The 9,939-nt window shown below is 36.0% G+C and overlaps 1 protein-coding gene across 3 annotated transcripts in view; it reads left to right on the top strand.

The window, feature by feature from the left end:
* TENM2 (teneurin transmembrane protein 2) overlaps positions 1–9,939 on the top strand; it is a 1,882,184-nt gene that overhangs the window by 1,128,891 nt on the left and 743,354 nt on the right. The window lies entirely within an intron of this gene.

Below are 9,939 nucleotides of genomic sequence, written 5' to 3'. Positions count from 1 at the left end.
TTTATCGCTCACAGGTCTGGAGGTTGAAAAATCAGATCAGGGGGACCACATGACTGGGTTTGGCCCCTCTTCTTGGTTGCAGACTTCTGGTTATATGTTTACCTGATGGGGGTGCCCGGAGCTTGTTTTGTACACTTGTGACCTCATGACTTAAGCACCTCTCATTGGCACCTCCTACTCACACCATCACCTTTGAGTTAGGATTTTAACGTATAAATTGTGGAGGAGCACGAACATTCAGACCATAGCATTAACTATTTCTGCAACCTGATTCTGCTGAATTATTTGGCTCATAAGTACCCAGTAAAGAATGATATTAAATATAAAATGGTAAACAAAAGTATAGGATTGATCCTTAGTTTTATTACTCTTGAAAACTTTAGGTGGAACACCATACCCATTCCACTGTTTAGAAGGAACACCTTCCATCTGACATTTTTGTGTAGTTACCAATTGTGTGTTTAATCATTTTGCTTTACATCTGTTGAAACAGGATGCAATACAAAATTTAAAGAAATGCTCAATGCTTTCCTACTCATTATGAACATAATATTTTCTCATCATAAAATGTATAACTCATAAAATTATTGTGAAAATATTGTGAAAAACAGGAAAAAAATGAGATTACATGAGACCCCACAAATTTCACAGATAAATATTTGAAAAGATAAATAGAATTGCAGTCACAGCAAAATAAAACGAGCATTAGATCATAACCTTCTCTCTCCTGCTGAATAATGCTTCTCTAGGAACTTTCCTTTCTCTTTATTTCATCATAACTTCTTCCTTTTTTCTTAGATTTTAACAATAAAATATGCTGTTATATTCCATATTTTCAAATAATCTCTTCTTGGTCCCACTTCCATGGTCCTAATTATTCCCTTCTTTTAATGGAAATAGGCCTTGAAACCACTATTGTACATTCACTCTCCTCTCTCACTCTTAAAACACACTCTATTCCACTAAACCTGACTTTATAAAGATCATTAACAACATCCATGTGGCTAAATCCAATTTTCCATTCTCAGTCTCATCTTACTGGACCGATAAGTAGCATTTAACCTAGAAAATCACTCCCTCTGCTGAAAGACCCCATTCTCTTGGCTTCTAGGATGATTTCGCTCCTAACTCATTAGCTACTCTCGCTGAGTCTCCTTTGCTGTTGTCTTTCTTCCATCTGACATTTTTGTGTAGTCATTTGCCAGGGCTCACTCACTGGAACCTTCTTTTCACTATATAATATCTACCCTGCTTTGGTGGTCTTACCCACATTTGTGCCTCTCTTTTTATGATATCCAACTTTAGCTCCATATTTAAATATTCAACTGCTTACTTAATATTTGTACTTGGAAGTCTGAGAAAGATCCTGAACTTGACATGCTCAAAATTGAATCCCTGGTCTTTTCCCCAACTGGCCCTAGGGTTAGCCTTCCCCATCTCCGTTAATGGTAACTCCGTCCTGTTTTTTTTCAAGTAAAAATCTTTAAAGTCGTCCCTGATTCATGCCACACCACTCCCATATCCAGTTCTCTCAGTTATTATAATTTAGAAACATCTCAGTAGTCTAACCACTGCTAACCACTTCCACTGCTATTACTGTAGTCTAAACCACCGTCATTGTTTCCTTGGATCATTGCATTGGTTTTCTTAATAAGCCTTCCTGGGGCACCTGGGTGACTCAGTGGGTTAAAGCTTCTGCCATTGGCTCAGGTCATGATCCCAGTGTCTTGGTATCCAGCCCCACGTCGGGCTCTCTGCTCAGCAGGGAGCCTGCTTCCTCCTCTCTCTCTGCCTGTCTCTCTGCCTACTTGTGATCTCTGTCTGTCAAATAAATAAATAAATAAATAAATAAAATCTTTAAAAAAATAAATAAGTAAATAAGCTTTCCTGATTTCACTCTTGCCTCCTTCAATCTCTGCTTTCAAAAATGGCAGCCAAAATGATCCCTTTAAAGGATAAACTGGGATCCCCTTCAACTTCAAATCCCCGCAGTGACTCTCTCCATTTCACTCCAAGGAAAGGCCAAGTTCTTACAATGACCCAGGCGGCCCACCATCTGCTGGACTTTCAGTACTTTCTCATTTCCTCTGCACTCCAGTACACGGGCCTGCCTGTGGGGCCCAGAAATTTCCATGCGTGCCTTTCCCTCCAAGCCAGTGTACTATCTAGTCGCTATGGATTACTGTTCCTCAAACCACAAAGCTCACTCTCTCTCTGTTTTCAGGCCTTTGCTAAGTATCACTTTCTTCGAGATCTTTCCTGACCAAGCATTTTACAGTTCTTACGGTGTTCTCCAGGATTCCCATATTCCCTACCTCCTATCCTGCTTTATTTTCTTATATAAAACTTACCACCTCCTAATGTACTATCCAATATGCTTGTTTATTGCTTTTATTGCCCTGTAGACTGTATGCTCCATTAACATGGGCTTTTTTGTGCGTTTTGTTCATTGTTCTTCATATCCCCAGTGCCAACCACAGTAGTGCTCAATATACAGTCTTTTCAGAAATGAAAGATAATATAATTGACATTATACGGCATATATTACCTTATAACATGCTTTTTCTCCACCCAATATTATCTGAGAAAACTCTCATTTTGCTAGGTATTTTTACCTACTATGGTATAATTTGTTTCTGGTACAAAATAGTATTCCACTGTATTAATGTTCTATCATTTATTAGATCCTTATTACTGCATATGTATTTAGCTTGAATTTTTAATGTAAAAGAATACTACTACATAAATATTCTCTATTCTACATAAATGTTTGTACATCCTTCATATTATTTTCTAGGAGTTATTTTTCTGGAAGAAGTAATTTGGGACAAAATCATTTGCTGATTTTATGGATTTAGATATATTACCAAATTAACCTCTAGAAAGTTAGCATTTCTTTACTAGGCTAGCACAGCTTATAAAGGTACCCTTTGCCCAGCACACTGGACCACACTTTATATTGCTGTTAAAATAATCTTGCCAACTTGATACACAAAATGTATATAATAAGTTTTTTAATTAACTTTTTATTCTGGAATAATTTTAGGCTTAGAAACATTACAAAGATAGAATCTTCCCTAATGCTAACACCTTACATTACCTTTATACATTTGCCAAAACTAAGAAATTAGAATTAGTATATAACAATTAACTAACTCTACTATTAATGTTTTGATTTATTTTTTTCCAGCTGAATCCCACCTTCCCCATTTGTCATTTATGTTTTCTTTCATGAATGTAATTCTGTCACTTGTTAGTTTTTTTTTATGATATGAAATATTTTTGATGAATTACATTGTCTGTCTCAAATATGGTAGACTAAGATCTATTGAATGCAGTGAACCTTTATATCCATGTCTGGAAGTGCCTATCATATTATCAGTATTCCCTCCAAAATTGTTACATGTTATATGACAAAAAGTATGTATCATCATAAATATTTGGAAAACATTAAAATAAAATGTAGTACAAGCATTTTTATATTTTATACACACACATATATGACATTTTCTTCATCTTCTTTATTCATTCATCAATCGTTGGATCCTTGGGCTGCTTCCAACTATTGGCTATTGCAAATAATGCTGTATTGTATAGTAATGCTGTAAATATATGTTTATACACAGGGGTGCATGTATCCCTTTAAATTAGTGTTTTTGTATTCTTTGGGTAAATACCCATAAAGTGGTTCTATTCTTAACACTTTGAGGCACTTCCATACTGTTTTCCACAGTGGCTGCCCTTGTTTGCATTTCCACCAACAGTGCACAAGTGTTCCTTTTCCTGCACATCCTGGCCAACACCTGTTGTTTCTTGTGTTGTTGATTTTAGCTGTTCTGACAGGTGTAAGGTGACATCTCATTGTAGTTTTGATTTACATTCCCTGGTGATAAGTGATGATGAGCATCTTTTCACATGTCTGTTGGCCATCTGTATTTCTTCTTTGGAAAAAAAAAATGTCTGTTCTTCTCTTCTGCCCATTTTTAATTGGATTATTTATTTTGGGAGTGTTCAGTTGTATAAGTTGTTTATATATTTTGGATACTAACACTTTATCGGGTATGTCATTTGCAAATATCTTCTCCCATTCTGTAGATTGCATTTTAGTTTTGTTGATTGTTTCCTTTGCTGCGTGGAAGCTTTTTATTTTGATGTAGTCCCAACTTTTCTTTGTTTTTTTGTTTTTTTTTTTTTGCTTTTGTTTCCCTTGCCTCCCTCCCTTGCTTTTGTTTCCCTTCCCATACCTAGAAAAAAATTGCTGTGATCAGCATCAAAGAAGTTACTACCTGTGTTCTCTTCTAGGATTTTTATGGTTTCAGGTCTCACATTTAGGTCTTTAATCCACTTTAAATTTATTTTTGTGTATGGTGTAAGAAAGGGGTCCAGTTGTATTCTTCTGCATGTAGCTATGCAATTTTCCCATCACCATTTATTGAAGAAACGGTCTTTCTCCCATTTCATAGTCTTTCCTCCTTTGTCAAGAATGAATTGATCATATAATTTTGGGCTTATTTCTAGATTTTTCTATTCTGTTCTATTGATCTATGTGTCTATTTTTGTGCCAGTACCATACTCTTTTGGTTATTACTGCTCTTTAATGTAACTTGAAGTCTACCTTTGTGATGCCTCTGGCTTGGCTTTGGGTTTCAGGGTTGCTTTAGCTATTCAGGGTCTTTTGTGGTTCTATACAAATTTTAGGGAAACTTTTTTTGCCCCATTCTACCTATGGGGAATCTCAGCTCAATGACAAAGAGTTAACTGGCACTAAAAGCCATTTTTCATTTCTTATTCACTGATTATTCCTTCCATCTGTAGCTGTATTACTTATAACTATTACTTGTAACCACAGAGAAAATTTAACACTCAACGTCAGTTTTTACAGTGGTACATCAGCCACTATGCCAATTATTAGTGCCTTTTGTTCAATTGTTTTAATGACCCACTCTCTGTGGTACATTTCGTGAACACATTTGAAAAATTTTGAGGCTTTCGCCAGAAGGCTGTCAGCTGTTACTCCAATGATCTACTGCTTAGATCTCCTACTGTGAATCTCCTGGTCTTTCTTTTGTTTTGCTATATACTAACACTGTTGTCAAGGATACTCAGCTCTCTATGTTCTTGTCTAAACAGTCCACAAGGTGTTGTATTAAAAGTCCCAATTAAATGTGTGCAGCCATTCACCTGTATATTCATCTTGTTACTCCCTTGCCCACCCACACTCAACCAACTACCTGCTCCAAAGAATACCAAGGGGTCAGAAGGCATCAAGAGAATGAACAAAGTATGTGGGATCGCTGGGTGTCACGTAATAGCTGTGGCAGTGTTATCTCAAGTAATTGCTGCCCTGGCAAAGCAAAATAAAACTACACGGAAAAAATGTAAATACAAAGAGTGAGAAAGCAAGGGGATAATGGACAGTTTTTTAATTGTATGTCTATAGCATTGCTAGTACTTTAAAGGCCAAATGGGTACATGTGATGTAAACCTTATTGCTTTAGAACAAGAGAGAAATTAGTGAGATAGCAAAGATGCCTCTATATCATTATAAAGTTCTAGAAATCTTTGAAATTCAAATTTCATTATGTTCTTAGTAAATATCTATATATTGTTTTCAATTTATGAGGCAGTATAGGGTAGTGGCTAAGAGCATAGGTTTTAAAATTAGAAAGACTATTGTTATCGTCATTCCCATTCATGATGTGAACATCCTTGAAGAGCTCATAGCCCTATTTGGGACTGAGTTCCATGACCTAGAAAATGGAGTTACCAAAATTATTAATAATAACACCTACAAATTGACATCTTATAAGGATGCAATAAAATAATGCATGTAATGGCTGAGTACAGCCTCTTCACAAACTAAGAAAGAATTAATGCATGTTAGCCTTCATTAAATAATACATAATGCTACTAAGGAGAATTTGAGCAAATAGCTCTTTTTATTTTATATTTAGCTCTTGTAATTTTGTAAAATGTACATGGCTATTTTTAATAATTTGTACAAATCTTCACATATTTTCCAAGAAGCTATCCCTGGTACTATACAAAAGTAAAAAGTACTCAAAAGACCTGAAAATGCTTGGTGTATGGAAGAGAATCCCCAGTGGGGACATGGTGCTAGCCTTTGTGAGGAACTTACACTTACCTTATGTGATCTCAGGGAAAAAGTGTAGATATGTGAATGGAATGTTTGAGAAGCAGATTTTTGCTTCATTAGAAAATTATTTTGACTTACCTGCAATTTCAGAACTATTTTACCATGCCCAAGTCAACTGCTAGAGCAGGCCCACTCCTTTCTCTAGAGGTTTCCCAACAGAAGCTGGACAAAATCTCCACCAGGAAATCATAGAGGAGATGTTTTTGCAGCACAGGGATTAGGCATGGGTTAGGTGAAGGACAGGGCCCTTCCTGCTATGGGATTCCATATTCATTTGTGAAGACAAAAATAAGATATTTTTGTCCTTGATAGATTCATATTCATGAAATAATTCACTCAGGAAACCTTTATTGATATGATGGGCAATGTCATGGAACTGTGTTCATTAAGAGCATAGATTGTGGAGTCTCATAAACCTGTGTTCAATACTGGCATTGGCATTAAATTTATTGTGGCTTGGGCAAGTGATTTAACTCTTCTGAAGTCTTCCTTTATTCATTTGAAAAGGAAATAACAGTAGTTTCTACTTCATAGAAGTCTTTGTTAGTATCCAGTAAAATCACCTTAGCACAGTTCCTGGTGTCTAGTAAGCACTCAATTAATGTTTGCTATTATGACTATGAATATTGAATGAGTGAGAATAGTGAGATATGCACAAAGATGAATGACCTGCTGTCTTAACTTCTAAGCATTTTGTCAGTGAGAAAGACTTGAACCAAATATCTATAATCTAAGGGAATAAATAGTATTTGTATATGTTTCTATAGGAACCCACTCATTTATTGAACATATATGTTTATATACCTATAAACAGGAAGTCAGTGGTCCCTGAAACCATGGAATTGGTGTGATGTAGTAGAAGGGAATATCAAACCAAATATATATATGTACACATATAATAGGGTAATAGACATAACAATGACATGAGAATAAAAGGTATGTTCGGGACCCACCTGACTGAGGAGGCAACATGATCTGTTACTTGGGTGATATAAAGGAGTTTAGAGTGAAGAAAGATGGTTTCTAAGTGGAATAATTAGGATAACCTTTATGGGGAAAGATGATATTAGAGTTCATTCTTAAAGGATTATTAGAATTTCATGATTCAGGGACACCTGGGTGGTCCAGTCAGTTAAGCGTCTGACTTTGGCTCAGGTCACAGTCCCAGGGTTCTGGGACCAAGTCCTGCATCAGAATCCTTGCTCAGTGGGGAGCCTGCTTCTCCTTCTGCCTCTGCCTCTCCCCCTTTGTGCTTTCTCTCTCTGATAAATAAATAAAATCTTTAAAAAAAGAAAAGAATTTCTTGATCCATCCATTAGTTGATCCATCCATTAGTACTCAACTAGTACTTTGTGTGCATGAGAGAGTCACTATACTGAACACTGGAAATTTAAGAGAACATTCTCCCATGGAACATAAGATTGAGAACAGGCAGCTGCCTTTATCAGATGAAAGAGAGGAACAGCAGTACCAGAGGTAAGAAAGCACACTTCTTCCAGAAAATTTATTAACTAATTGTCAAGAGAAAAGGCTAGAAAAAAAACTGATCTAAAGTTTTGAAGGCTTAGGGGATGTAGAACTTCATTTTTAGACAATAAGGAGTTAACTTAAAATCTTTTGAATAAAGAAGTAATAGAATTGAATGTTTGGAGAATCAACTCAGAGGCAGTTAGGAAACTCTTTTGATACTTATGGTTGATATATGATTTCTGGTTGATTCATTCATTCATTTATATATGCATTCCTTTGGCAACTTACTGACACTATAGGTCCAGTCCAGAGAAAGAAGATTAGTAGAGGTCTTCCCTACAAATAGAGAGAGTTACAAATATACATAGGGATGAAACAGACATATTTGAAGCCAACACATGAAGAGGACTATGATTTCAAGTGAAGGTTTAAAGAAATAACCATAAATGTGTTTTCTCTGTTCTTCATTAGAAAAATAAAAGATTCTTTTTAAAAATCCAATTATGCCATTTTTCTAACTGTCTACCTTAGTCTGTTATGAGCAAGACTTAAAGTTGGACTGAATAGATGACCCTAGATAAAAATACTAGGATAAGAAAAACCTAATATATTCAACCAACTGTAATAATTCATATTTTTAAGATTTCATTTAGACTATTATGAATAATTTTAATATACAGTCTCTAAAATTGATGAACTGTGGTTAGGTGACATTTTCAATCCACAAAGGCAAATGAATTTATTTAGATGATATACAATCTTTATAATGGTAGAACTTTTTAATATAAAGTTTTTATTTTAATACTTTAAAATGAATACCACACACATTTGTTGAGAAGGCTCTCAAGGTCAAAATTTTCAAATGCCACCACCAGTTTTGTTAAGCTAATGCAAACTCATAGTTCAATAAACTTGTAAGCAATCGTGCTTCTTTTCTTTTAAGACCGCAAAGTAATGTCAAGTTTACTCTATAAAGTTAACTGTTTGCAGATTTGCTTGTGTAGGCAGCCAGAATTGACAGAAGTCTGAAAGCAGTGTGGCTGTAGTGAAATGAGAGTTGTGCTTGAAAATTCTCTGTGGATGTTTCCCTTCCCCTACTGTGGCAACTTCTTTGACATGGTCTCTGACCGTGGGATCACACGGGTGCGCCTAGAGTAGCCACGTGTGTTTTACGACCCAGCCTCCCTGACCGCAAATTACTGGAACAGAAACAAGGTGTGCAACCCAGCTGGATTTAGCAGCTTGCAGCAGCTATTCTCCTGGAAATTTGGGTAATGGGAGTTGGGAAGTGATGCATGTTAAGGAAGTTCCCATAAGGTCTGAAAGGCAACACTCTGTGGTGGTGCCTTGGTTGCCTGCCCTTCCTGAATTCCTGATTCTTCCTCTTTCATGTAGGTCCTTGCAGGCATCCAGTATCCTTACAATGAAATTCCTGTGTTGGGGATGACTCAGATTTTTTTTATTATTCGCAACCTAAAAGCAAAACAAACAAAAAGACTTAATCTTTATAGTTCTTTTTCTAATATAGTCAATAACAGTTTGAATTAGTAAAGTCCATTTAACATTATGTAGTCAGAATCAAGTGTTTTTCACCTTAAGAAAGAAGTCATTGGTTGAAAACCGATTCTTAGGACCCCAAAGCCAGTGTTACATAGGTTCTCTCATACTTTCCTCTACCACATACTAGCCCAGAGTAAAGAGAATTCCTAGTAGGAGCAGAGGAAACGCAGCCATGCCACCAATATAGATGGTCTTGAACTCTAAATCAATTGGAATGGATTTTAAAACAGAACTAGGGCAAGTCCTTTTAGAAATGAAGTTAGGACAGAAAATAGTACTTCGAGGATAGCACTGTGATCTTGATATGATTCATTTCAGCCTATTGCTCGAAATATTCACAAAATTCTCCCTCCTCATTTAGTTCTCTGAACTGTTCAAGGATATGTTTATCAGCAGCAGGAAGAAATGCCTGGTAGCTTTAGAAGATTGCCCTGTCTCTTTGTATTACTTCTTTCAACGCTGATGTTTACTTCGATTTTTTAAATGACACTGAGGGGATCTGTAGGTTCAGATGGATTTTACTAAGCTGAAACAATGTCACAAAGACCAAAACTCTTCCCAAGCAACAATAATGAGTTATTAATCAGTTTCTCTTTGTCCATTATATGTCTTCCTTTTTGTTGTTGTTATTGCTTTTCTCTAGTGCCACATATTAAAAATTAATGGCTGTGACATGATTTTAGAAGAGCATCCAGTTTTCTTTTGTTAGCAGGTGTAATTCAAGAAAAGTACACTGCAGAAACTTCCATCAC

This window comes from Mustela nivalis (genome assembly GCF_964662115.1).
Source record: "Mustela nivalis genome assembly, chromosome: 3".
NCBI lineage: Eukaryota > Metazoa > Chordata > Mammalia > Carnivora > Mustelidae > Mustela > Mustela nivalis.
The sequence above is the reverse complement of the archived record's forward strand: the minus strand, read 5'-3'. Positions and strand labels throughout refer to the sequence as shown.